General features: G+C 46.6%; 8 non-coding genes and 9 pseudogenes across 8 annotated transcripts; all 17 read left to right on the top strand.

Moving 5' to 3' along the window:
- Nucleotides 1-21,198: 21,198 nt before the first annotated feature.
- Nucleotides 21,199-21,317, top strand: LOC136731899 (uncharacterized; annotated as a pseudogene).
- A 219-nt stretch (nt 21,318-21,536) lies between these two features.
- LOC136731429 (uncharacterized) lies at nt 21,537-21,655 on the top strand (annotated as a pseudogene).
- Nucleotides 21,656-21,864: 209 nt separating this feature from the next.
- On the top strand, nt 21,865-21,983 carry LOC136731935 (5S ribosomal RNA). Its single transcript, XR_010809736.1, has one exon. It is a non-coding gene; the product is annotated as a 5S ribosomal RNA (ribosomal RNA).
- Nucleotides 21,984-22,193: 210 nt separating this feature from the next.
- LOC136731912 (uncharacterized) lies at nt 22,194-22,312 on the top strand (annotated as a pseudogene).
- A 219-nt stretch (nt 22,313-22,531) lies between these two features.
- On the top strand, nt 22,532-22,650 carry LOC136731602 (5S ribosomal RNA). The gene has a single exon (XR_010809595.1). It is a non-coding gene; the product is annotated as a 5S ribosomal RNA (ribosomal RNA).
- A 218-nt stretch (nt 22,651-22,868) lies between these two features.
- Nucleotides 22,869-22,987, top strand: LOC136731743 (uncharacterized; annotated as a pseudogene).
- A 210-nt stretch (nt 22,988-23,197) lies between these two features.
- On the top strand, nt 23,198-23,316 carry LOC136731775 (uncharacterized; annotated as a pseudogene).
- Nucleotides 23,317-23,527: 211 nt separating this feature from the next.
- Nucleotides 23,528-23,646, top strand: LOC136731755 (uncharacterized; annotated as a pseudogene).
- Nucleotides 23,647-23,856: 210 nt separating this feature from the next.
- On the top strand, nt 23,857-23,975 carry LOC136731636 (5S ribosomal RNA). Its single transcript, XR_010809628.1, has one exon. It is a non-coding gene; the product is annotated as a 5S ribosomal RNA (ribosomal RNA).
- Nucleotides 23,976-24,194: 219 nt separating this feature from the next.
- Nucleotides 24,195-24,312, top strand: LOC136731705 (5S ribosomal RNA). The gene has a single exon (XR_010809693.1). It is a non-coding gene; the product is annotated as a 5S ribosomal RNA (ribosomal RNA).
- Nucleotides 24,313-24,532: 220 nt separating this feature from the next.
- On the top strand, nt 24,533-24,651 carry LOC136731981 (uncharacterized; annotated as a pseudogene).
- Nucleotides 24,652-24,866: 215 nt separating this feature from the next.
- On the top strand, nt 24,867-24,985 carry LOC136731594 (5S ribosomal RNA). The gene has a single exon (XR_010809587.1). It is a non-coding gene; the product is annotated as a 5S ribosomal RNA (ribosomal RNA).
- Nucleotides 24,986-25,211: 226 nt separating this feature from the next.
- LOC136731593 (5S ribosomal RNA) lies at nt 25,212-25,330 on the top strand. The gene has a single exon (XR_010809586.1). It is a non-coding gene; the product is annotated as a 5S ribosomal RNA (ribosomal RNA).
- A 226-nt stretch (nt 25,331-25,556) lies between these two features.
- LOC136731737 (uncharacterized) lies at nt 25,557-25,675 on the top strand (annotated as a pseudogene).
- A 216-nt stretch (nt 25,676-25,891) lies between these two features.
- Nucleotides 25,892-26,010, top strand: LOC136731592 (5S ribosomal RNA). Its single transcript, XR_010809585.1, has one exon. It is a non-coding gene; the product is annotated as a 5S ribosomal RNA (ribosomal RNA).
- A 209-nt stretch (nt 26,011-26,219) lies between these two features.
- On the top strand, nt 26,220-26,338 carry LOC136731606 (5S ribosomal RNA). The gene has a single exon (XR_010809599.1). It is a non-coding gene; the product is annotated as a 5S ribosomal RNA (ribosomal RNA).
- Nucleotides 26,339-26,547: 209 nt separating this feature from the next.
- On the top strand, nt 26,548-26,666 carry LOC136731210 (uncharacterized; annotated as a pseudogene).
- The last annotated feature ends 189 nt before the right edge of the window (nt 26,667-26,855 follow it).

The following is a 26,855-nucleotide window of genomic DNA, read 5'->3' as shown; positions in this document are numbered from 1 at the left end:
CTGATGGTCAGGCCAAGGTAGTTGTATCTGGTGCAGTGCTCTAATCCAGTGCTGCCCAGAGTGAAGCGGTACCTGTTTCCCTGAGATGGGGCTTTTTTCTGGAAAACCATAACTCTGGTCTTGTCCAGATTGACTGCCAGGGCCCATTTCTGACAGTACTGCTCTAGCAGCGCCAGGTTCTGCTGAAGCCCCTGCTCTGTGGGCGACAGCAGCACCAGGTCGTCTGCGTAGAGCAGGAACTTGATCTCTGTGTCATGGAGAGTTAGGCTGCGGGCGTCAGACTGCTCCAACACTGTGGCCAACTCGATGATGTAGATGTTGAACAGTGTTGGACTCAGACTGCAGCCCTGTCTCACTCCCCGCCCCTGAGTGAAGAACTCTGTTCTTGAGTTGCCAATTTGAACTCCGCATTTGTTTTCAGAATACATTGATTTAATGATGTCATAAACTTTACCCCCTACACCACTCTGTAGAAGTTTATAAAATAATCCCTTGTGCCAGATTGAGTCAAATGCCTTTCTAAAGTCTACAAAACAGGCAAATATTTTTCCTTTATTGTTTTGGGTATATTTATTTATGAGGGTGTGTAGAGTGTAAATATGATCGGTTGTGCGGTGTTTTGGTAGGAAGCCAATCTGACTCTTATTCAGGACACTGTGCTTGGTAAGGAAGGCCAGTATCTGGGCGTTGATGATACTGCAGAACACCTTCCCCAGGTTACTGCTCACACAGCTGCCCCAGTAGTTATTGGGGTCTAATTTGTCTCCACTTTTAAAAATCGGGGTGATCAATCCTTGATTCCCGACCTCAGGGAAACACCCGGCTCTCAGCACCAGGTTAAAGAGTTTGAGCAGAGCCTCCTGCAGCTGCGGGCTGCTGTGCTTCAGCATCTCAGGGCTGATGCTGTCGGGGCCGCTGGCTTTCCTGGGTTTGAGGATTTTGAGTTGATGTTTTAGTTCCTGTATTGTAAATGGGTTATCTAAGGGATTTTGGTTATTCTTAATGATTTCTTCCAATTTATTTAGGTTTTTTAATATTTTAACCTGTTCTGGCTTTGGATTGTTTTCAACATTTTGGTAAAGTTTTTCAAAGTGTGTTTTCCAGATTTCTCCATTTTGAATTGGTATTTCATTTTTTGTTTTTGGGGTATTTATTCTGCCCATATAGTGGTCTTTTTTCTTACTGAGGAGTTGCTTGTAGTGCCGCAGGGCCTGGCAGTAGCTGAGGCGAGCCTCCTGGTTGTCGGGCTCTCTGTGTTTAGTGTTGGAGAGATGTCTCAGGTGTTTCCTAGAAGTTTCACACTCCTGGTCACACCACTGTTCTTTTTTTCTTTTAGACGATTTCATATTTTGGTTTTTAATTGTTTTAATGTTTGATTTTAAAGCCAGTCTCTCAAATATTTCATTCAGTGTTTTGGTGGCTGAGTTTATTCCATTTTGGTTTATTTGATAGTGTGAGGATTGATATCTGTCTAACATGTTTTCAATCTCATCACTATTCAGGGCTCTTGTGTAGTTCTCTGTGCTGGGCTCTGACCATCTCTAACTGGGTGGCAGGGAGACCAGTTTTGTGGGAAGTTTGGCTCTGACTTGTGGCTGCGCTGATCTTTTTAGGTAAAGTGTTATTTGGCTGTGGTCTGATAGTGGAGATTGTTGTCTGACTATAAACGCATTGTTGGCTTGTGGGTCCAGGTCAGTTATGGCGTAGTCCACCACACTGCTGCCCAGAGCCGAGCAGTATGTGAATCTCCCCAGAGAGTACCCCCTGGTCCTGCCATTGATGATATATAGACCCAGGCTTTTACATAGGCGCACTACCTGCTTCCTGCTCTTGTTTACCACGCTGTCGTGGCTGTGTCAGTGTGGAGGTGTGTGTGTGGCACAGCGGGGAGTCTCCGAACAGGTGTGTGTTCCCCTCTGTATTGATGTAGTCCATCTCTCTGCCAGTCCTGGCATTGAGATCGCCACACAGCAGTACAGAGCCCAGGGTCTGGAAGTGGCAGATTTCGTTTTGAAGCTCATGAAAGCCTTCCTCATTATAGTAGGGGGAGTCTGCGGGTGGCATATAAATTGCACATAGGTATATATCTGTGTTATTTTGTAGGGTGTCTTTTCTGATTTTCATCCACAGGTGTGTGTCTCCTCTCTGTACTGGGCATAGGGCTGCTCGGAGCTCCTCCCTGTACCACACGATAATCCCCCACGAGGCCCTGCCACACCTGACTTTGGGTTTTTTATAGGAGGGCACAATCAGCTCCCTGTATCCATTGTATCCATCCAGTGTATAGACATATCTGCACAGCACCAAGTCTCTACAAGAATGAAAACATCTGAACTATTTACAGTGTTGATCAGTTCAGGGCCTGTGCTCTTCATTCCAAAAGTTGAGGAGCGTAAACCCTGCATATTCCAACTGCTTATTTTAAAGGACATGTTAATATATTTTATTATACTTGTCTCTTCTACATAAGAAAGTTTAATTTGTGGTCTACAACTGATATTATATTACTATTAATAATTATATATGGATATACATAATAATCACACAAAGATTTTATCTTTGCATCAAAATATCAGAATAATTAAATCACATTTTTTCTTACTCTCCATCTCCACAACCATATATATGTGTGTTGAGGCTCAGTTAACTCAGCAGTGTGGTACAGATGACACTGAGGAGTTGCCTTATCTGGGCCAGCTGGGCAGCATCGGGCCTCCAGGCTCTGGAAGCCGCTGCTGCGTGGCTGTGTGGCTGTGCTGGTCCCCGGCTGTCCGCTCTGCTGTGCTGGACGGGCCCTCTGGGGATGGGGGGGTGGGGAATGGGGCCGCGGGGTCTCAGGGGCTGGGGCTGGGGTGGAGCCGGTGGCTGGGGATGTGGCCGGGGGCTGGGGGGGTTGCTCCTGGTCTCGAGGTGGGGGTGTGTGGGGTTTCGGCCCAGGGTTGTGTCCTTGAGGACCTTTGAGATGATCCTCACACCCGTCTTGTTGAGGTGGACGTGGTCATACAGGTGATGTGGCTGGATGTCTCAGTGGTGTGCCAGGTGGACGTTGGGGAGGAGGGCACATCTTCGGGACACTTCTGCGTTGATGGCCTGGATGATGTGCAGGGGCACGTCTGTGCGGGGCAGCAGTGTGGAGATGGAAATTTTGGCAGTTGGGAATTCCTCTGTGGCTTTCGTTGCTACCTGTCTCAGGGCTGAGGCCACATCGCCCCTGCGGGCACTCAGGTCGTTAGTGCCGGTGTGGATGAGGATGTGTTTGACTTGGCAAAGCCTCCTCTTGGAGAGCAGCTCCAGGGCTCTCTGTGCTGTGGAGCACCAAAGCTTTTTCACTTTTCGCCCAGGGAAGAGGCGCCTCTCAACCAGGAACTTCCCATTGGATTCGCTCAGAATGACCACCTCTGCGTTGACCTGCCACTCCGGGTTTGCGTCGGGAGTGGTGGGGGCAGCGGGTGTGTTTTGGGGGAGTGGCGTTTCAGGGGGTTGTGTATTAGTGGCAGGTCTGGTGATAGTGGGTGTGTCAGGAGTGGTGGGGAGTGTGGGTGGATCAGTGGGTGCGTCAGGGGTTGGAGGTGTTGTGGGGTCAGTGCAGTGCAGTCTCTGTGCTCCAGTGATGTGTAGCTCCTCTCTTAGCTCCTCCAGCTGGCTCTGCAGGCTCCTCAGCTAGCTGTGCTGGGGTGTCCTGGTCAGCTCCTCCCTCGCTCTGCGCAGCTCCGTCCTCAGGGTTTGGCTCTGCTCCTCCAGGTCTCTCACTGCTGCTCTCAGCTCATGGATCTCAGCCTTGTGCTGCATCTTTAGTCTGTGCATCTCATCCCGGAGCTGATTGCACAAGGAGGTCTGGGCCAGGGTGCTCAAGGTCTGCTCCCTGAACTCCGCAAACTCCAGCTCCAGCACTGATAGGCATTCCTTTAGTGTTTTAATGTTGCTGGAGAGTTTTGGGGAGACAGGGGGGCAGTCTGTGGGAGATGGGGCACTGTCTGGCTCCGTGTGGCTGGGGGCAGACTGCAGGGTGGCCGGCTCTGGCTCTTGTTTCTCTACCTCAGTCTGCTGCTTTGAGGTGTGGAAGCCGAGAGCTAATTGGTCCAGGCTGCTCTCGCTGCCCTGCACCATGATGGTCCCGTTGTGGTATACATTAAAAGTGAGCATCACACTGTCTGTGTCTTTCTCTACCAGCACTGAGATCTGCCTGCCTCTGCTAATGCCCCTCTTGTTGTTATTGGGGTATGTCTGGCACAGGGTTTTGTGAAAGGCGGTGTAGAACAGTAGATTGTTCTTGACCCTGTTTTCTCCTTTACCGGTGTAGTCTAGGATGAGGGTCTCAGGAGATGCTCTCATCACAGCTTGTTTGTAGTCCTTCTTAGCCTGTGCAGAGCGAATGTCTTCAGGGTATCGGATTTCAAAAGGCAGCTCTGCAGTCAGACTGCTGTTCGATAGATTTCTATCAGTCTCAGTGGCAATTGGGCTCTCTCCTACTGTCACTCTATTCAAATCGGAGCTCTGCATTTTCATTGGCTGAGTCAACTACTGAGAATGCTTATTTATTTTATTAATACATATTTTTTTGTTTAATTATTTGTCTCTTACCTCCAATTCTTGTCTTCAGCTTTTCTTTTCTGACTTTTCTTCCTGAACTGTCTCTCTGCTTTCTTCTTTTTGTGTTTCTCTTAAAATTATTATTTTTTGAATACTTTTTCTTCTGAATTTCTATTCCATGTCTTCTGTGTATGTTTATAGTGCTATATATTCATTTGTAAATGACAAATTAAATCCGCTTATGTATAAAAACAAATGTTTTTTAGGAGCTCATATTCCTCTCTCTCTCTCTCTCTCTCTCTCTCTCTCTCTCTCTCGCTCTCTTTCTCTCTCTCCCTCTCAATTCAATTCATTTGTATTGTCAAAGCAATTGGACATACATACATATACATACATACATACATACATACATACATACATACATACATACATCTACACGGAAAATAAATAATAGAATTATGAATCACAATAAGATGTAATGAAGTACAGAAAATGAAAATGTAAAAAAATTTCCAGATTCCTTTTTTGAAATACAATGACATGCATAACAAACAAGTATTTACATTATATTTACAGCCGGTGCTCGTGTGTCACTGTGTCCCTCAGGCTGTGGTAGGCGCTGACATATTGGGCAGAATGTGTCCCTTATTTTGGGCTAAAGCTTTCTGTGGAGGGGAACGTGGATCAGTTTGTACCATTTTTGGGAGGATCTGCCTTGTTGGGGCGGAGCTGTGATCCAGGTGAACAGCAGATCGGGCATAGGTGGGCATGTGGGCAGAGGAGTAGGAAGGCCGGTCAAGCAAATAAGCTTGCTAAGTTACACAGCAGCAGCAAGCAGCCCCCCCATCCAGCCAGCCAGCCAGTCTGGCTGGCAGTGACTGAGTGGTTGACAGACGGCAAGCAACGGAATGTTCATGCTCTGTGATGTCATAGCAGTCAGCTGAGAGAGGCTTGTGATGTCATCGCTGAGCTGGCTGGCTGGCTGGCTGGCTGGCTGTGTGTGTGTGTGTGTGTGTCTGTTTGTGTTTGTCAGTCTGTCTGTCTGTCTGTCTCTCTCTCTCTCTCTCTCTCTCTCTCTCCCTCTCAATTCAATTCATTTGTATTGTCAAAGCAATTGGACATACATACATTCATACATACATATATATATATACATACATACATACATGCATACATGCTAGAAAGTCATTACTATGTTATCTTAAAGGCTAACTAAGCAGAACATATATCATTATAGAACAGAGTCCATAGGTCTACACATGGTTTTAGGGAACAGGCACGTAGGTCATACCGTTTGACATTGTTTCCAAGGTTCTCATCGTAAATAACAAACAGAAATCAAACTAGCTTCTGGCCTGACCTTCTAGCTTGACTCTATCTTTCCGCCTTATATACTTGGTGAATAATTGAGGAAGTAGCACCAAGTGACCACATTAGGCTGCCTGAGGGTTTCTGGGGAGTGTAGTTGTCTAGGGTCGGTTTTCTTCCCTAGAGTGCAGACCTTGCAGCAGACCTGGCCTGACATATCTGCCATGTATGACCCTGCCCCTTGGTTTGTCCCACATCCTCCCCCCCAGCTGCGACCCCATAGGTCGAGCGACAGCCGCAAAAAAGCATGCACCCGGGACAGCCCATCAACATTCCCCATGGCCTTCCCTGGCCTGTGCTGCAGGGTGAAATGAAAATGTTGGAGACTCAAAAACCACCTCATCACACGGGCATTCCTGTCTTTCGAACGATGCATCCAAGTGAGGGGGGCATGGTCAGTGATCAGGGTGAAGTGCCTGCCCAACAAATAGTATCGAAGACTGTCCAAAGCCCACTTCACTGCCAAACATTCTTTTTCAACTACCAAATAATTTATTTCATTGGATTCCAACTTTCTGCTAAGGAACAACACCGGGTGTTCGTGATCACCCATTCTTTGGGACAAAACCACTCCGATCCCCACCTCAGAGGCGTCCGTCTGGACTATAAATTCTTTCTGAAAGTCAGGTACCATTAAAACGGGGTTGCGGCAGAGCGCCTCCTGTAGGCTCCGGAAAGCCCGGTTTGCTGTATCACCCCATCTAACCATATTGGGTTCTGTAGCCTTAGTCATATCAGTCAGAGGGGCCGCTAAGGTAGCATAGTTGGGAATAAACCTCCGGTAATACCCAGTTAACCCTAAAAATGCCCTAACCTGCTTTTTATTGACAGGCCTAGGCCAAGAGTTTATGGCTTCAACCTTGGATATTTGGGGTTTCACCATACCCCTCCCTACTGTATAGCCCAAGTATTTGGCCTCTTCCAACCCCAAATTGCATTTGGTTGGATTAGCCATCAGGCCTGCTGCATGTATTGAATCCAATACCGCTTGGAGCTGAGACAAATGTGATTCCCAATCTGGACTGTGAATGACCACATCATCTAAATATGCTGCCGCATACGTCCTGTGTGGTCTAAGTATGTGGTCCATCAACCTTTGAAAGGTGGCAGGAGCACCATGCAGGCCAAAGGGCATCACTGTGTAGTGAAACAGACCATCTGGGGTTGCAAAGGCTGTTTTTTCTTTGGCACCCGGGGTCAAGGGAATCTGCCAGTAGCCCTTGGCTAAGTCAATAGTTGAAATATAGCGAGCATTCCCAATATTCTCTAACAATTCATCTACTCGGGGCATTGGGTATGCATCAAACTTTGAAATTTCATTAACCTTTCTAAAATCATTACAGAATCTCCAGGAGCCATCAGGTTTGGAAACCATGACTATAGGGCTGGACCACTCACTGTGGGATTCTTCAATAACCCCTGCCTCCAGCATTTCCTTAACCTCATTTCTAATAGTGTTCCTGCGAGCTTCTGGTACCCTGTAAGGCCTCATATTTACCTTCTTTCCTGGGAGAGACACAATGTTGTGAGAGACTAAATGGGTACGCCCCGGTATGCCTGAGAAAACTTCCCTATTACGTATTATCAAGTCGTTCACCTCCTTCAACTGGTCAGGTGACAAGGCAGCTGCAATATTCACCTTCGGTGTCCCTAGTGGCTGAGGGGGGTAAGTCAACATCAACACTTCCCTGTCCTTCCAGGCTTTTATTAAGTTGACATGATATATTTGTTCTGGGGGTCGGCGGCCGGGTTGCTGAACCTTATAGTTCACTTCCCGTATTCGCTCTATAATCTCATAAGGTCCCATCCACGTAGCCAGAAATTTACATTCTACAGTGGGAACCAACACCAACACCCTATCACCAGGCTGGAACACCCTCAGTGTAGCCTGACGATTATAGGCGAATTGTTGGTGTTCCTGTGCCTGCCTTAGGTGCTCTCTCACAATGGGAGTGACTGTGGCTATTCTCTCTTGCATAGCATTGATGTGCTCGACTACACTCCGGAAAGGAGTGGACTCGTGTTCCCACGTTTCACGGGCTATGTCTAATATCCCCCTGGGGTGCCTCCCATATAACAGTTCAAAAGGCGAAAAGCCCAGGGAAGCCTGTGGGACTTCCCTAATGGCAGACATCAAGTAGGGCAGCATGAATTCCCAATTTTTCCCATCCTTATCGATTACCTTTCTTAGCATGGACTTCAGGGTCCTATTAAATCTCTCAACCAACCCATCTGTTTGTGGGTGGTAGACTGATGTTCTCAACTGCTTAACCTGCAACAATTTACACAGATCGGTCATAACCTTAGACATAAAGGGTGTGCCCTGATCTGTTAATATCTCCCTCGGTATCCCCACCCTACTACACATCAACATTAGCTCTTTTGCAATACCTTTTGAAGCCATGGTCCGCAGTGGAATGGCTTCTGGGTACCTGGTGGCATAATCCAAAATAACCAGTATATACTGATGCCCTCTGGCTGATTTCGGGAGAGGTCCCACCACATCCATAGCTATCCTAGCAAAGGGGGTCTCTATGATGGGCAAAGGGACCAGTGGGCTTCTGAAGGCTGGTTTAGGAGCATGTAGTTGACATTCAGGACATGAGCTACAATGTTCTGTCACGTCTGCATGTACGCCTGGCCAGTAAAACCTCCTCAGGAGTCTATCCTTGGTTTTGTCCATCCCCAGATGTCCCCCCAGGATATGCCCATGTGCCAGATTGAGAACTGTTCGTCTGAATGGGGTGGGAACTAGCAATTGCTCCACAATGTCCACCCCTATCTTATTTACACGGTACAATAGGTCATTTTTTACCATAAAATAAGGATAAGCTGTTGGCGGGTCTGCAGTAGTCATAGGGGTCCCATTTACTACCTTCACATTTTCTTTAGCATAGTGTAGAGTGAGATCTCGCACCTGTGCGCTGCCAAAATCAGTGGGGAGTCCCTCTAACACTGACACTTCTACATTGTCAGCTTCAGGGGTCTCTATGAATGGATTCTCACCCACCCTGCTAGTGCTGGGTTCCTCACCCTCCATAGGGTCATCTACGTCACTACATTCCACCCCTATGTTTTCAGTTTAATTTTCCCCAACCAAAACCTTCACTGTCGACTCAACTGGAACCAGGTCTACTTTTAGCTCTAGTTGTGGGATCGAGGCAACTTCTGGCTTACAGTTTTCAGTGTGCATTTCCAATTTACTATGTTTTCTATCTAGTTTTCCAAAATTAGGAAAATATCGTCCCAGTATCACATCATATGGCATGTTGGGTACCACACCGACTTCGTAATCTAGTTTCCCGGCCTCTGTCTGTATGTTTACAAGGGCTGTGGGATAGGGGCGTGTGTCACCATGTGTGCATGTGATACTGAGCTCCTGATGTCTATCCAGCTTGTTGGTCGCTACTAATTTTTCTGTGACCAGTGTAACCATACTGCCAGAGTCGAGCAGAGCAGCCACTTCTTTCTCATCGACTATCACTGTACACATGTGTTTTGGATTAGGTACTCCGCCTATGAAAACATCCGTCCCAACAGGGCAGGCATAAAATACCGGTTTCTCTTTCCCCATATCACACACATTACATTGCATTGGTTCCTCTCTACCTGGGCAGTGGGCCGCAATATGTCCTACTTTGTCACAATTGTAGCAGACAATTGGTTGTGATGGTGACCCCCTATAACCCTTAGTCTCGGCTTTAGGCCCCACCTTTGCCCCCCCCAGTCTTGCTCTTTTCTTCCAACCCAGCGCGTCATGTTTCCCAGAGTACTTTGGAACCATCTTACCCGGTCCGCTGGTTCGTCATGGCCTGGGGAACGAGTTTTTAACCTCCGGTACATGCTCTGCTGCTCCGGCTGTATAGAACCGCTCTACAATGGCCACCAAGGTGTCAGCGGACAGCACCTCATTCTGGCCAACCCAGCGTCGAACGTCCTTGGGCAAACAGCGTTGGTAGTTGTCAAGGACTATGGCCTCCACCACCTCGGCTGATGAATGGACCTCTGGCTGTAGCCATTTCCTGGCCAGATGGATCAGATCAAACATCTGCGTTCGGATTGGTTGTCCTGGTTGGTAGGCCCACTGCTGAAACCGATGTGCCCTCACTGCGGTGGTCACGCCCAATCGGGTCATTATCTCCGCTTTCAATTTATCATAGTCCTGGGCGTCCTTCAGCTCCAGATCAAAGTACGCTTTCTGTGCATCCCCTGCCAGATAAGGTGCCACAAGCCCTGCCCAGGAATCTTTTGGCCATCCCTCTCTCTGCTGTCCTCTCAAAGGTCATAAGGAAGGCCTCAACATCGTCCTGTTTTGTCATTTTCTGCAGAAAGTGATTGGTGCGGGGAGTGGAATGGGTTGCAGCCCCCTGTGGCCCAATCCTGGTTGCAAGTGCTTCAACACTCTCTTTCAGCTCTTTAGTCACCTTTTCCTGCTCTACTCTAAACATTTTATTTGTATCATGCTGGACCTGCAGTGCTTCCTGATGCATCCGCATAGCATCCTGGTGAGCCACCTGCTGCACCCTGGTCGCTTCCTGTTGGGCTATTACAGCCTGTAGTTTTATTTTTTTTGGATAAAAAAATTCACTCAGCCAGTCTGGGTTTCATGAGGTGCTGCCCGCATTCTACACCAAATGTGACAAAACGCCTTGGCTGTACACATGTGCGGGTCTTCTCTGTGATCTTCTTAGGAGTAAAAACCAGTCATGACCCAGGGAGGAGGTTGCAAATACAGGGCTGTGCCTGTATGTTTACTTCAAACAAAACAAATCTGAAAACAAAACCTAACTCACACTGGAGTTGTAACTAATCTTACATAATCATTCTATTTTAAACAAAGTCTGGAATATATAAGTCTTGGCTTTCTCCTTATGAGCTACCTCTGTTTTCCAGATAACTCACCCTATTGTCTCTCACTTTTCTCTCTCTCAGGCCCGCCTTATATACCTGGTGAATAATTGAGGAAGTAACACCAAGTGACCACATTAGGTGCTAGAATGGCTGCCTGAGGGTTTCTGGGGAGTGTAGTTGCCTAGGGTCGGTATTCTACCCTAGAGTACACACCTTGCAGCAGACCTGGCCTGACATATCTGCCATGTATGACCCTGCCCCTTGGTTTGTCACAATACATACATACATACATACATATACACGGAAAATAAATAATAGAATTATGAATCACAATAAGATGTAATGACGTACAGAAAAAGAAAATGTAATAAAATGTGATCTTTAATACATACAAATAAAGAAAATAGGTATACCATTTCCAGATTCCTTTTTTGAAATACAATGACATGCATTACAAACGAGTATTTACATTATATTTACAGCCGGTGCTCGTGTGTCACTGTGTCCCTCAGGCTGTGGTTGGCGCTGACATATTGGGCAGAATGTGTCCCTTATTTTGGGCTAAAGCTTTCTGTGGAGGGGAACGTGGATCAGTTTGTACCATTTTTGGGAGGATCTGCCTTGTTGGGGCGGAGCTGTGATCCAGGTGAACAGCAGATCGGGCATAGGTGGGCATGTGGGCAGAGGAGTAGGAAGGCCGGTCAAGCAAATAAGCTTGCTAAGGTACACAGCAGCAGCAAGCAGCCCCCCCATCCAGCCAGCCAGCCAGTCTGGCTGGCAGTGACTGAGTGGTTGACAGACGGCAAGCAACGGAATGTTCATGCTCTGTGATGTCATAGCAGTCAGCTGAGAGAGGCTTGTGATGTCATCGCTGAGCTGGCTGGCTGGCTGGCTGGCTGGCTGTGTGTGTGTCTGTGTGTGTGTGTGTGTGTGTGTGTGTGTGTGTCTGTTTGTGTTTGTCAGTCTGTCTGTCTCTCTCTCTCTCTCTCTCTCTCTCCCTCTCAATTCAATTCATTTGTATTGTCAAAGCAATTGGACATACATACATACATACATACATGCTAGAAAATCATTACTATGTTATCTTAAAGGCTAACTAAGCAGAACATATTTCATTATAGAACAGAGTTCATAGATCTACACATGGTTTTAAGGAACAGGCACGTAGGTCATACCGTTTGACATTGTCTCCAAGGTTCTCATCGTAAATAACAAACAGAAATCAAACTACCTTATGGCCGCCTGACCTTCTAGCTTGACCTTATCTTTCTTAAGTATACAAGAGAGAAAAACAGGTTTGAGAAAATCATTTCTAACTTTCCTTCCATACAATAATACATACATACATACATACGGAAAATAAATAATAGAATTATGAATCTCAATATAATGTAATGAAGTACAGAAAAAGAAAATGTAATAAAATGTGATCTTTAATACATTCAAATAAAGAAAATAGGTTTACTATTTCCAGATTCCTTTTTGAAATACAATGACATGCATTACAAACGAGTATTTACATTATATTTACAGCCGGTGCTCGTGTGTCACTGTGTCCCTCAGGCTGTGGTAGGCGCTGACATATTGGGCAGAATGTGTCCCTTATTTTGGGCTAAAGCTTTCTGTGGAGGGGAACGTGGATCAGTTTGTACCATTTTTGGGAGGATCTGCCTTGTTGGGGCGGAGCTGTGATCCAGGTGAACAGCAGATCGGGCATAGGTGGGCATGTGGGCAGAGGAGTAGGAAGGCCGGTCAAGCAAATAAGCTTGCTAAGTTACACAGCAGCAGCAAGCAGCCCCCCCATCCAGCCAGCCAGCCAGTCTGGCTGGCAGTGACTGAGTGGTTGACAGACGGCAAGCAACGGAATGTTCATGCTCTGTGATGTCATAGCAGTCAGCTGAGAGAGGCTTGTGATGTCATCGCTGAGCTGGCTGGCTGGCTGGCTGTGTGTGTGTGTGTGTGTGTCTGTTTGTGTTTGTCAGTCTGTCTGTCTGTCTGTCTCTCTCTCTCTCTCTCTCTCTCTCTCTCTCCCTCTCAATTCAATTCATTTGTATTGTCAAAGCAATTGGACATACATACATACATACATACTTGCTAGAAAATCATTACTATGTTATCTTAAAGGCTAACTAAGCAGAACATATTTCATTATAGAACAGAGTTCATAGATCTACACATGGTTTTAAGGAACAGGCACGTAGGTCATACCGTTTGACATTGTCTCCAAGGTTCTCATCGTAAATAACAAACAGAAATCAAACTACCTTATGGCCGCCTGACCTTCTAGCTTGACCTTATCTTTCTTAAGTATACAAGAGAGCAAAACGGGTTTGAGAAAATAATTTCTAACTTTCCTTCCATACAATAATACATACATACATACATACGGAAAATAAATAATAGAATTATGAATCTCAATATAATGTAATGAAGTACAGAAAAAGAAAATGTAATAAAATGTGATCTCTAATACATTCAAATAAAGAAAATAGGTTTACTATTTCCAGATTCCTTTTTGAAATACAATGACATGCATTACAAACGAGTATTTACATTATATTTACAGCCGGTGCTCGTGTGTCACTGTGTCCCTCAGGCTGTGGTAGGCGCTGACATATTGGGCAGCCAGGGTGGCTGTGTGTCCCTCCACCAGGAGGACTGAGCGTTTTTCATTTTTCTCAGTTTTGTCACAGGTTGGGTGGGCATTCGTTATGTTGTTACAGAATGTGTCCCTTATTTTGGGCTAAAGCTTTCCGTGGAGGGGAACGTGGATCAGTTTGTACCATTTTTGGGAGGATCTGCCTTGTTGGGGCGGAGCTGTGATCCAGGTGAACAGTAGATCGGGCTTAGGTGGGCATTTGGGCATAGGAGTAGGAAGGCCGGTCAGGCAAATTAGCTTGCTAAGATACGCAGCAGCAGCAAGCAGCCCCCCCATCCAGCCAGCCAGCCAGTCTGGCTGGCAGTGACTGAGTGGTTGACAGACGGCAAGCAACGGAATGTACGTGCTCTGTGATGTCATAGCAGTCAGCTGAGAGAGGCTCGTGATGTCATGGCTGAGCTGGCTGGCTGTCTGGCTGGCTGGCTCTGTGTGTGTGTGTGTGTGTGTGTGTGTGTGTGTGTGTGTGCGTGTGTCTGTCTGTCTGTCAATTCATTTCAATTCAATTCAAAGGTGCTTTATTGGCATGATCTATCACAATATTGCCAAAGCAGATACAAATGTTCTATCAATCAAGACAAAACATTGCAATACAAGATTCAGTGGAACAAATATAGTACACATTGAAATAAAATTAAGTAGGATATAAACCATATTTGTTGTTTGTATCAAAATTTGTGTCATGACATCAGAAAAATCACTGTTTTTATTTTGTTTTGCAAATGGAGTGCCACAGGCTGGTGTCTACACACTGTCTCGCAGGCTGTGGCAGGTGGATACATATTGCGCTGCTAAGAAGGCAGTGCGCTCCTCCTCTCCCAGCAGGACGGGGAGTTTGCAGCAATCGGGGATCATGCTGAACTCAGGGATATGCATTTTTAATATTTTAAAGTATGTCTCCCTGATTTTTGTGTATTTAGGGCAGGACAGCAGGAAATGCGCCTGTGTTTCGACCTCCCCTAGGTCACACTGGCTGCACAGCCGCTCTTCTCTGGCAACCCAGAATTTTCTGTAGCGGCCTTTTTCAATGGCGAGGCTGTGGTCACTGAGCCTGTATTTAGTTAGATTTTGTCTCTCTTTTATATTTTGGATTTTTAAGTATTCAGCCAATGTAATGTTTCTATTCAGGGCCCGGTAGCATTCCAATTTGTTTTGTAATTCTAATTCGTGTCTCTAATCTTTTGTGTATTTGCTTTTCAGGTACATGTCAATTTTCCCAATTGTTGTTGTTTTGGTCATTGTGTGTTCGGGCTCTGTGAGCCTCAGAGCCGTGGGGGCGTTTCTGTGTACGTGTAAGATGTTTTTATTAAATTCTAGGTGGAATATTTCCATGGGGCTTTTGTCCCAATTGTTGTTATTGAGGTTCATGAGGGGACCCCACACTTCGCTCCCATATAGCAGGATTGGTTGGATGATGGAGTTTAATATTTTAATCCAAATAGTTATTGGTATTGTTGTTTTCCCAAATTGTGTCTTTATGGCATAAAATGCCCGGCGTGCCTTGTCTTTTAATGCGTTTATAGCCAGGCTGAAGCTCCCTGACGCACTGATGGTCAGGCCAAGGTAGTTGTATCTGGTGCAGTGCTCTAATCCAGTGCTGCCCAGAGTGAAGCGGTACCTGTTTCCCTGAGATGGGGCTTTTTTCTGGAAAACCATAACTCTGGTCTTGTCCAGATTGACTGCCAGGGCCCATTTCTGACAGTACTGCTCTAGCAGCGCCAGGTTCTGCTGAAGCCCCTGCTCTGTGGGCGACAGCAGCACCAGGTCGTCTGCGTAGAGCAGGAACTTGATCTCTGTGTCATGGAGAGTTAGGCTGCGGGCGTCAGACTGCTCCAACACTGTGGCCAACTCGATGATGTAGATGTTGAACAGTGTTGGACTCAGACTGCAGCCCTGTCTCACTCCCCGCCCCTGAGTGAAGAACTCTGTTCTTGAGTTGCCAATTTGAACTCCGCATTTGTTTTCAGAATACATTGATTTAATGATGTCATAAACTTTACCCCCTACACCACTCTGTAGAAGTTTATAAAATAATCCCTTGTGCCAGATTGAGTCAAATGCCTTTCTAAAGTCTACAAAACAGGCAAATATTTTTCCTTTATTGTTTTGGGTATATTTATTTATGAGGGTGTGTAGAGTGTAAATATGATCGGTTGTGCTGTGTTTTGGTAGGAAGCCAATCTGACTCTTATTCAGGACACTGTGCTTGGTAAGGAAGGCCAGTATCTGGGCGTTGATGATACTGCAGAACACCTTCCCCAGGTTACTGCTCACACAGCTGCCCCAGTAGTTATTGGGGTCTAATTTGTCTCCACTTTTAAAAATCGGGGTGATCAATCCTTGATTCCCGACCTCAGGGAAACACCCAGCTCTCAGCACCAGGTTAAAGAGTTTGAGCAGAGCCTCCTGCAGCTGCGGGCTGCTGTGCTTCAGCATCTCAGGGCTGATGCTGTCGGGGCCGCTGGCTTTCCTGGGTTTGAGGATTTTGAGTTGATGTTTTAGTTCCTGTATTGTAAATGGGTTATCTAAGGGATTTTGGTTATTCTTAATGATTTCTTCCAATTTATTTAGGTTTTTTAATATTTTAACCTGTTCTGGCTTTGGATTGTTTTCAACATTTTGGTAAAGTTTTTCAAAGTGTGTTTTCCAGATTTCTCCATTTTGAATTGGTATTTCATTTTTTGTTTTTGGGGTATTTATTCTGCCCATATAGTGGTCTTTTTTCTTACTGAGGAGTTGCTTGTAGTGCCGCAGGGCCTGGCAGTAGCTGAGGCGAGCCTCCTGGTTGTCGGGCTCTCTGTGTTTAGTGTTGGAGAGATGTCTCAGGTGTTTCCTAGAAGTTTCACACTCCTGGTCACACCACTGTTCTTTTTTTCTTTTAGACGATTTCATATTTTGGTTTTTAATTGTTTTAATGTTTGATTTTAAAGCCAGTCTCTCAAATATTTCATTCAGTGTTTTGGTGGCTGAGTTTATTCCGTTTTGGTTTATTTGATAGTGTGAGGATTGATATCTGTCTAACATGTTTTCAATCTCATCACTATTCAGGGCTCTTGTGTAGTTCTCTGTGCTGGGCTCTGACCATCTCTAACTGGGTGGCAGGGAGACCAGTTTTGTGGGAAGTTTGGCTCTGACTTGTGGCTGCGCTGATCTTTTTAGGTAAAGTGTTATTTGGCTGTGGTCTGATAGTGGAGATTGTTGTCTGACTATAAACGCATTGTTGGCTTGTGGGTCCAGGTCAGTTATGGTGTAGTCCACCACACTGCTGCCCAGAGCCGAGCAGTATGTGAATCTCCCCAGAGAGTACCCCCTAGTCCTGCCATTGATGATATATAGACCCAGGCTTTTACATAGGCGCACTACCTGCTTCCTGCTCTTGTTTACCATGCTGTCGTGGCTGTGTCAGTGTGGAGGTGTGTGTGTGGCACAGCGGGGAGTCTCCGAACAGGTGTGTGTTCCCCTCTGTATTGATGTAGTCCATCTCTCTGCCAGTCCTGGCATTGAGATCGCCACACAGCAGTACAGAGCCCAGGGTCTGGAAGTGGCAGATTTCGTTTTGAAGCTCATGAAAGCCTTCCTCATTATAGTAGGGGGAGTCTGCGGGTGGCATATAAATTGCACATAGGTATATATCTGTGTTATTTTGTAGGGTGTCTTTTCTGATTTTCATCCACAGGTGTGTGTCTCCTCTCTGTACTGGGCATAGGGCTGCTCGGAGCTCCTCCCTGTACCACACGATAATCCCCCACGAGGCCCTGCCACACCTGACTTTGGGTTTTTTATAGGAGGGCACAATCAGCTCCCTGTATCCATTGTATCCATCCAGTGTATAGACATATCTGCACAGCACCAAGTCTCTACAAGAATGAAAACATCTGAACTATTTACAGTGTTGATCAGTTCAGGGCCTGTGCTCTTCATTCCAAAAGTTGAGGAGCGTAAACCCTGCATATTCCAACTGCTTATTTTAAAGGACATGTTAATATATTTTATTATACTTGTCTCTTCTACATAAGAAAGTTTAATTTGTGGTCTACAACTGATATTATATTACTATTAATAATTATATATGGATATACATAATAATCACACAAAGATTTTATCTTTGCATCAAAATATCAGAATAATTAAATCACATTTTTTCTTACTCTCCATCTCCACAACCATATATATGTGTGTTGAGGCTCAGTTAACTCAGCAGTGTGGTACAGATGACACTGAGGAGTTGCCTTATCTGGGCCAGCTGGGCAGCATCGGGCCTCCAGGCTCTGGAAGCCGCTGCTGCGTGGCTGTGTGGCTGTGCTGGTCCCCGGCTGTCCGCTCTGCTGTGCTGGACGGGCCCTCTGGGGATGGGGGGGTGGGGAATGGGGCCGCGGGGTCTCAGGGGCTGGGGCTGGGGTGGAGCCGGTGGCTGGGGATGTGGCCGGGGGCTGGGGGGTTTGCTCCTGGTCTCGAGGTGGGGGTGTGTGGGGTTTCGGCCCAGGGTTGTGTCCTTGAGGACCTTTGAGATGATCCTCACACCCGTCTTGTTGAGGTGGACGTGGTCATACAGGTGATGTGGCTGGATGTCTCAGTGGTGTGCCAGGTGGACGTTGGGGAGGAGGGCACATCTTCGGGACACTTCTGCGTTGATGGCCTGGATGATGTGCAGGGGCACGTCTGTGCGGGGCAGCAGTGTGGAGATGGAAATTTTGGCAGTTGGGAATTCCTCTGTGGCTTTCGTTGCTACCTGTCTCAGGGCTGAGGCCACATCGCCCCTGCGGGCACTCAGGTCGTTAGTGCCGGTGTGGATGAGGATGTGTTTGACTTGGCAAAGCCTCCTCTTGGAGAGCAGCTCCAGGGCTCTCTGTGCTGTGGAGCACCAAAGCTTTTTCACTTTTCGCCCAGGGAAGAGGCGCCTCTCAACCAGGAACTTCCCATTGGATTCGCTCAGAATGACCACCTCTGCGTTGACCTGCCACTCCGGGTTTGCGTCGGGAGTGGTGGGGGCAGCGGGTGTGTTTTGGGGGAGTGGCGTTTCAGGGGGTTGTGTATTAGTGGCAGGTCTGGTGATAGTGGGTGTGTCAGGAGTGGTGGGGAGTGTGGGTGGATCAGTGGGTGCGTCAGGGGTTGGAGGTGTTGTGGGGTCAGTGCAGTGCAGTCTCTGTGCTCCAGTGATGTGTAGCTCCTCTCTTAGCTCCTCCAGCTGGCTCTGCAGGCTCCTTAGCTGGCTGTGCTGGGGTGTCCTGGTCAGCTCCTCCCTCGCTCTGCGCAGCTCCGTCCTCAGGGTTTGGCTCTGCTCCTCCAGGTCTCTCACTGCTGCTCTCAGCTCATGGATCTCAGCCTTGTGCTGCATCTTTAGTCTGTGCATCTCATCCCGGAGCTGATCGCACAAGGAGGTCTGGGCCAGGGTGCTCAAGGTCTGCTCCCTGAACTCCGCAAACTCCAGCTCCAGCACTGATAGGCATTCCTTTAGTGTTTTAATGTTGCTGGAGAGTTTTGGGGAGACAGGGGGGCAGTCTGTGGGAGATGGGGCACTGTCTGGCTCCGTGTGGCTGGGGGCAGACTGCAGGGTGGCCGGCTCTGGCTCTTGTTTCTCTACCTCAGTCTGCTGCTTTGAGGTGTGGAAGCCGAGAGCTAATTGGTCCAGGCTGCTCTCGCTGCCCTGCACCATGATGGTCCCGTTGTGGTATACATTAAAAGTGAGCATCACACTGTCTGTGTCTTTCTCTACCAGCACTGAGATCTGCCTGCCTCTGCTAATGCCCCTCTTGTTGTTATTGGGGTATGTCTGGCACAGGGTTTTGTGAAAGGCGGTGTAGAACAGTAGATTGTTCTTGACCCTGTTTTCTCCTTTACCGGTGTAGTCTAGGATGAGGGTCTAAGGAGATGCTCTCATCACAGCTTGTTTGTAGTCCTTCTTAGCCTGTGCAGAGCGAATGTCTTCAGGGTATCGGATTTCAAAAGGCAGCTCTGCAGTCAGACTGCTGTTCGATAGATTTCTATCAGTCTCAGTGGCAGTTGGGCTCTCTCCTACTGTCACTCTATTCAAATCGGAGCTCTGCATTTTCATTGGCTGAGTCAACTACTGAGAATGCTTATTTATTTTATTAATACATATTTTTTTGTTTAATTATTTGTCTCTTACCTCCAATTCTTGTCTTCAGCTTTTCTTTTCTGAACTGTCTCTCTGCTTTCTTCTTTTTGTGTTTCTCTTAAAATTATTATTTTTTGAATACTTTTTCTTCTGAATTTCTATTCCATGTCTTCTGTGTATGTTTATAGTGCTATATATTCATTTGTAAATCACAAATTAAATCCGCTTATGTATAAAAACAAATGTTTTTTAGGAGCTCATATTCCTCTCTCTCTCTCTCTCTCTCTCTCTCTCTCTCTCTCTCTCTCTCTCTCTCTCTCTCTCAATTCATTTCATTTGTATTGTCAAAGCAATTGGACATACATACACATACATACATATACACTCACCTAAAGGATTATTAGGAACACCTGTTCAATTTCTCATTAATGCAATTATCTAATCAACCAATCACATGGCAGTTGCTTCAATGCATTTAGGGGTGTGGTCCTGGTCAAGACAATCTCCTGAACTCCAAACTGAATGTCTGAATGGGAATGAAAGGTGATTTAAGCAATTTTGAGCGTGGCATGGTTGTTGGTGCCAGACGGGCCGTTCTGAGTATTTCACAATCTGCTCAGTTACTGGGATTTTCACGCACAACCATTTCTAGGGTTTACAAAGAATGGTGTGAAAAGGGAAAAACATCCAGTATGCGGCAGTCCTGTGGGCGAAAATGCCTTGTTGATGCTAGAGGTCAGAGGAGAATGGGCCGACTGATTCAAGCTGATAGAAGAGCAACTTTGACTGAAATAACCACTCGTTACAACCGAGGTATGCAGCAAAGCATTTGTGAAGCCACAACACGTACAACCTTGAGGCGGATGGGCTACAACAGCAGAAGACCCCACCGGGTACCACTCATCTCCACTACAAATAGGAAAAAGAGGTGAGACATTCAGATGGTAGAGTCAGAATTTGGCGTAAACAGAATGAGAACATGGATCCATCATGTCTTGTTACCACTGTGCAGGCTGGTGGTGGTGGTGTAATGGTGTGGGGGATGTCTTCTTGGCACACTTTAGGCCCCTTAGTGCCAATTGGGCATCGTTTAAATGCTACGGCCTACCTGAGCATTGTTTCTGACCATGTCCATCCCTTTTTGACCACCATGTACCCATCCTCTGATGGCTACTTCCAGCAGGATAATGCACCATGTCACAAAGGTCGAATCATTTCAAATTGGTTTCTTGAACATGACAATGAGTTCACTGTACTAAACTGGCCCCCACAGTCACCAGATCTGAACCCAATAGAGCATCTTTGGGATGTGGTGGAACGGGAGCTTCGTGCCCTGGATGTGCATCCCACAAATCTCCATCAACTGCAAGATGCTATCCTATCAATATGGGCCAACATTTCTAAAGAATGCTTTCAGCACCTTGTTGAAGCAATGCCACGTAGAATTAAAGCAGTTCTGAAGGCGAAAGGGGGTCAAACACAGTATTAGTATGGTGTTCCTAATAATCCTTTAGGTGAGTTCATCGTAGCTCTTAAAACTCTCTTTCTGTCTGGAGGAGATATAATTGAAGTATTGTACACGTACCCGGCTACTTTCAATACCCTTTCCTGCACTGATATTTTTCCCTCCATTTTCCTTTTTTTTTTGTTTTTTTTTGCTGGAAGTTCCGTCAATACCCGCCAGCCTTTAAGAGACATCATGCAGCCAGGCCTCTTGGCTTGTGGCCACACCGTCCTGAATGCGCCCAATCTCGTCAGATTTCGGAAGTTAAACGGGGCAGGGCCTGGTCAGTACTTGGATGGGAGACCTCCTAGAAATACCAGGTGCTGCAAGCTTTTTACGTCTCCTGGGTAACTTCATCGTAGCTCTTAATACTCTCTTTCTGTCTCCAGGAGATATAATTGAAGAAGTGTACACGTACCCGGCTACTTTCAACACCCTTTGCTGCACTGGTATTTTTCCCTCCTTTTTTCTTTTTTTTTTTTTTTTTTCTTGGTGGAAATTCCGTCAATACCCGCCAGCCTTTAAGAGACATCATGCAGCCAGACATCTCCTCTTGCGGCCACACCGTCCTGAACGTGCCCGATCTTGTCAGATCTCGGAAGCTAAACGGGGCAGGACCTGGTCAGTACTTAAATGTGAGACCTCCAGGAAATACCAGGTGCTGCCAGCTTTTTACGTCTCCTGGGGAACTTCATCGTAGCTCTTTATACTCTCTTTCTGTCTGGAGAAGATATAATTGAAGAATTGTACACGTACCCGGCTACTTTCAACACCCTTTGCTGCACTGATATTTTTCCCTCCATTTTTCTTTTTTTTTTTGCTGGAAGTTCCGTCAATATCCGCCAACCATTAAGAGACATCATGCAGCCAGGCCTTTTGGCTTGCGGCCACACCGTCCTGAATGCGCCCGATCTCGTAAGATCTCGGAAGCTAAACGGGGCAGGGCCTGGTCAGTACTTGGATGGGTGACCTCCTGGAAATGCCAGGTGCTGCAAGCTTTTTACGTCTCCTGGGTAACTTCATCGTAGCTCTTAATACTCTCTTTCTGTCTGGAGGAGAAATAATTGAAGAATTGTACACGTACCCGGCTACTTTCAACACCCTTTCCTGCACTGGTATATTTCCCTCTATTTTTCTTTTTTTTTTTTGCTGGCAGTTCCGTCAATACCCGCCAGCCTTTAAGAGACATCATGCAGCCAGCCATCTCGGCTTGCGGCCACACCATCCTGAACGCGCCCGATCTAGTCAGATCTCGGAAGCTGAACGGGGCAGGACCTGGTCAGTACTTGGATGGGAGACCTCCTGGAAATACCTGGTGCTGCAAGCTTTTACGTCTCCTGGGTAACTTTATCGTAGCTCTTAATTCTCTCTTTCTGTCTGGAGGAGATATAAGTGAAGAATTGTACACGTACCCGGCTACTTTCAACACCCTTTGCTGCACTGATATTTTTCCCTCCATTTTTCTTTTTTTTTTTTTTTTTTTTTTGCTGGAAATTCCGTCAATACCCGCCATCCTTTAAGAGACATCATGCAGCCAGGCATCTTGGCTTGCGGCCACACCATCCTGAACGCGCCCGATCTCGTCAGATCTCGGAAGCTAAACGGGGAAGGACCTGGTCAGTATTTGGTTGGGTGACTTCCTGGAAATACCAGGTGCTGCAAGCTTTTTACGTCTCCTGGGTAACTTCATCGTAGCTCTTAATACTCTCTTTCAGTCTGGAGGAGATATTATTGAAGAATTGTACACGTACCCGGCTACTTTCAACAGCCTTTGCTGCACTGATATTTTTCCCTCCATTTTTCTTTTTTTTTTTTTTTTTTTTGCTGGAAGTTCCGTCAATACCCGCCAACCTTTAAGAGACATCATGCAGCCAGGCCTCTCGGCTTGTGGCCACACCGTCCTGAATGCGCCCGATCTCGTAAGATCTCGGAAGCTAAACGGGGCAGGGCCTGGTCAGTACTTGGATGGCTGACCTCCTAGAAATACCAGGTGCTGCAAGCTTTTTACGTCTCCTGGGTAACTTCATCGTAGCTCTTAATACTCTCTTTCTGTCCGGAGGAGATATAATTGAAGATTTGTACACGTACCCGGCTACTTTCAAAACCCATTACTGCACTGATATTTTTCCCTCCATTTCTCTTTTTTTTTTTTGCTGGCTGTTCCGTCAATACCCGCCAGCCTTTAAGAGACATCATGCAGCCAGGGATCTTGGCTTGCGGCCACACCGTCCTGAACGCGCCCGATCTCGTCAGATCTCGGAAGCCAAACGGGGCAGGGCCTTGTCAGTACTTGGATGGGTGTCCTCCTGGAAATACCAGGTGCTGCAAGCTTTTTACGTCTCCTGGGTAACTTCATCGTTGCTCTTAATACTCTCTTTCAGTCTGGAGGAGATATAATTGAAGAATTGTACACGTACCTGGCTACTTTCAACACCCTTTGCTGCACTGATATTTTTACCACCATTTCTCTTGTTTTTTTTTTGCTGGCAGTTCCGTCGATACCCGCCAGCCTTTAAGAGACATCATGCAGCCAGGCCTCTTGGCTTGCAGCCACACCGTCCTGAACGCCCCCGATCTCATCAGATCTTGGAATTTAAACGGGGCAGGGCCTGGTCAGTACTTGGATGGGTGACCTCCTGGAAATGCCAGGTGCTGCAAGCTTTTTACGTCTCCTGGGTAACTTCATCGTAGCTCTTAATACTCTCTTTCTGTCTGGAGGAGATATAATTGAAGAATTGTACACGTACCCGGCTACTTTCAACACCCTTTGCTGCACTGGTATTTTTCCCTCTATTTTTCTTTTTTTTTTTTGCTGGCAGTTCCGTCAATACCCGCCAGCCTTTAAGAGACATCATGCAGCCAGGCCTCTTGGCTTGCGGCCACACCGTCCTGAACACGCCCGATCTCGTCAGATCTCGGAAGCTAAAGGGGGCAGGGCCTGGTCAGTACTTGGATGGGAGACCTCCTGGAAATACCTGGTGCTGCAAGCTTTTTACGTCTCCTGGGAAACTTCATCGTAGCTCTTAATACTTTCTATCTGTCTGGAGGAGATATAATTGAAGTATTGTACACGTACCCGGCTATTTTCAACAGCCTTTGCTGCACTGATATTTTTCCCTCCATTTTCCATTTTTTTTTTTTTTTTTTTTGCTGGAAGTTCCGTCAATACCCGCCAGCCTTTAAGAGACATCATGCAGCCAGGCCTCTTGGCTTGCGGCCACACCGTCCTGAGCGCGCCCGATCTCGTCAGATCTCGGAAGCTAACGGGGCAGGGCCTGGTCAGTACTTGGATGGGTGACCTCCTGGAAATACCAGGTGCTGCAAGCTTTTTACGTCTCCTGGGTAACTTCATCATAGCTCTTAATACTCTCTGTCAGTCTGTAGGAGATATTATTGAAGAATTGTACACGTACCCGGCTACTTTCAAAACCCTTTGCTGCACTGATATTTTTCCCTCCATTTTTCAATTTTTTTTTTTTTTTTTTTTGCTGGAAATTCCGTCAATACCCGCCAGCCTTTAAGAGACATCATGCAGCCATGCATCTCGGCTTGCGGCCACACCATCCTGAACGCGCCCGATCTCGTCAGATCTCGGAAGCTAAACGGGGCAGGACCTGGTCAGTACATGAATGTGAGACCTCCTGGAAATACCTGGTGCTGCAAGCTTTTACGTCTTCTGGGTAACTTTATCGTAGCTCTTAATACTCTCTATCTGTCTGGAGGAGATATAATTGAAGTATTGTACACGTACCCAGCTACTGTCAACACCCATTGCTGCACTGATATTTTTCCATCCATTTTTCTTTTTTTTTTTTTTTTTTGCTGGAAGTTCCGTCAATACCCGCCAACCTTTAAGAGACATCATGCAGCCAGGCCTCTCGGCTTGCGGCCACACCGTCCTGAATGCGCCCGATCTCGTCAGATCTCGGAAGCTAAACGGGGCAGGACCTGGTCAGTACTTGGATGGGAGACCTCCTAGAAATACCAGGTGCTGCAAGCTTTTTACGTCTCCTGGGTAACTTCATCGTAGCTCTTAATACTCTCTCTCTGTCTGGAGGAGATATAATTGAAGTATTGTACACGTATCCAGCTACTGTCAACACCCTTTGCTGCACTGATATTTTTCCATCCATTTTTCTTTTTTCTTTTTTTCTTTTTTTTTTTTTGCTGGAAGTTCCGTCAATACCCGCCAACCTTTAAGAGACATCATGCAGCCAGGCCTCTCGGCTTGCGGCCACACCGTCCTGAATGCGCCCGATCTCGTCAGATCTCGGAAGCTAAACGGGGCAGGACCTGGTCAGTACTTGGATGGGAGACCTCCTAGAAATACCAGGTGCTGCAAGCTTTTTACGTCTCCTGGGTAACTTCATCGTAGCTCTTAATACTCTCTCTCTGTCTGGAGGAGATATAATTGAAGTATTGTACACGTATCCAGCTACTGTCAACACCCTTTGCTGCACTGATATTTTTCCATCCATTTTTCTTTTTTCTTTTTTTCTTTTTTTTTTTTTGCTGGAAGTTCCGTCAATACCCGCCAACCTTTAAGAGACATCATGCAGCCAGGCCTTTCGGCTTGTGGCCACACCGTCCTGAATGCGCCCGATCTCGTCAGATCTCGGAAGCTTAACGGGGCAGGGCCTGGTCAGTACTTGGATGGGAGACCTCCTAGAAATACCAGGTGCTGCAAGCTTTTTACGTCTCCTGGGTAACTTCATCGTAGCTCTTAATACTCTCTTTCTGTCTCCAGGAGATATAATTGAAGAATTGTACACGTACCCGGCTACTTTCAACACCCTTTGCTGCACTGATATTTTTCCATCCATTTTTCTTTTTTTTTTTTTTTTTTGCTGGCAGTTCCGTCAATACCCGCCAACCTTTAAGAGACATCATGCAGCCAGGCCTCTCGGCTTGCGGCCACACCGTCCTGAATGCGCCCGATCTCGTCAGATCTCGGAAGCTAAACGGGGCAGGACCTGGTCAGTACTTGGATGGGAGACCTCCTAGAAATACCAGGTGCTGCAAGCTTTTTACGTCTCCTGGGTAACTTCATCGTAGCTCTTAATACTCTCTCTCTGTCTGGAGGAGATGTAATTGAAGAATTGTACACGTACCCGGCTACTTTCAACACCCTTTGCTGCACTGGTATATTTCCCTCTATTTTTCTTTTTTTTTTTGCTGGCAGTTCCGTCAATACCCGCCAGCCTTTAAGAGACATCATGCAGCCAGGCATCTCGGCTTGCGGCCACACCATCCTGAACGCGCCCGATCTCGTCAGATCTCGGAAGCTAAACGGGGCAGGGCCTGGTCAGTACTTGGATGGGAGACCTCCTAGAAATACCAGGTACTGCAAGCTTTTTACGTCTCCAGGGTAACTTCATCGTAGCTCTTAATACTCTCTTTCTGTCTCCAGGAGATATAATTGAAGAATTGTACACGTACCCGTCTACTTTCAACACCCTTTGCTGCACTGGTATTTTTCCCTCTATTTTTATTTTTTTTTTTGCTGGCAGTTCCGTCAATACCCGCCAGCCTTTAAGAGACATCATGCAGCCAGGCATCTCGGCTTGCGGCCACACCATCCTGAACGCGCCCGATCTCGTCAGATCTCGGAAGCTAAACGGGGCAGGACCTGGTCAGTACATGAATGTGAGACCTCCTGGAAATACCTTGTGCTGCAAGCTTTTACGTCTCCTGGGTAACTTTATCGTAGCTCTTAATACTCTCTATCTGTCTGGAGGAGATATAATTGAAGTATTGTACACGTACCCAGCTACTGTCAACACCCTTTGCTGCACTGATATTTTTCCATCCATTTTTTTTTTTTTTTTTGCTGGAAGTTCCGTCAATACCCGCCAACCTTTAAGAGACAT

Source organism: Amia ocellicauda, unplaced genomic scaffold (genome assembly GCF_036373705.1).
Source record: "Amia ocellicauda isolate fAmiCal2 unplaced genomic scaffold, fAmiCal2.hap1 HAP1_SCAFFOLD_33, whole genome shotgun sequence".
In the NCBI taxonomy this organism is placed as follows: Eukaryota; Metazoa; Chordata; class Actinopteri; order Amiiformes; family Amiidae; genus Amia; species Amia ocellicauda.
Note: the sequence above shows the minus strand (reverse complement) of the source record. Positions and strands in the feature narration are given on the sequence as shown.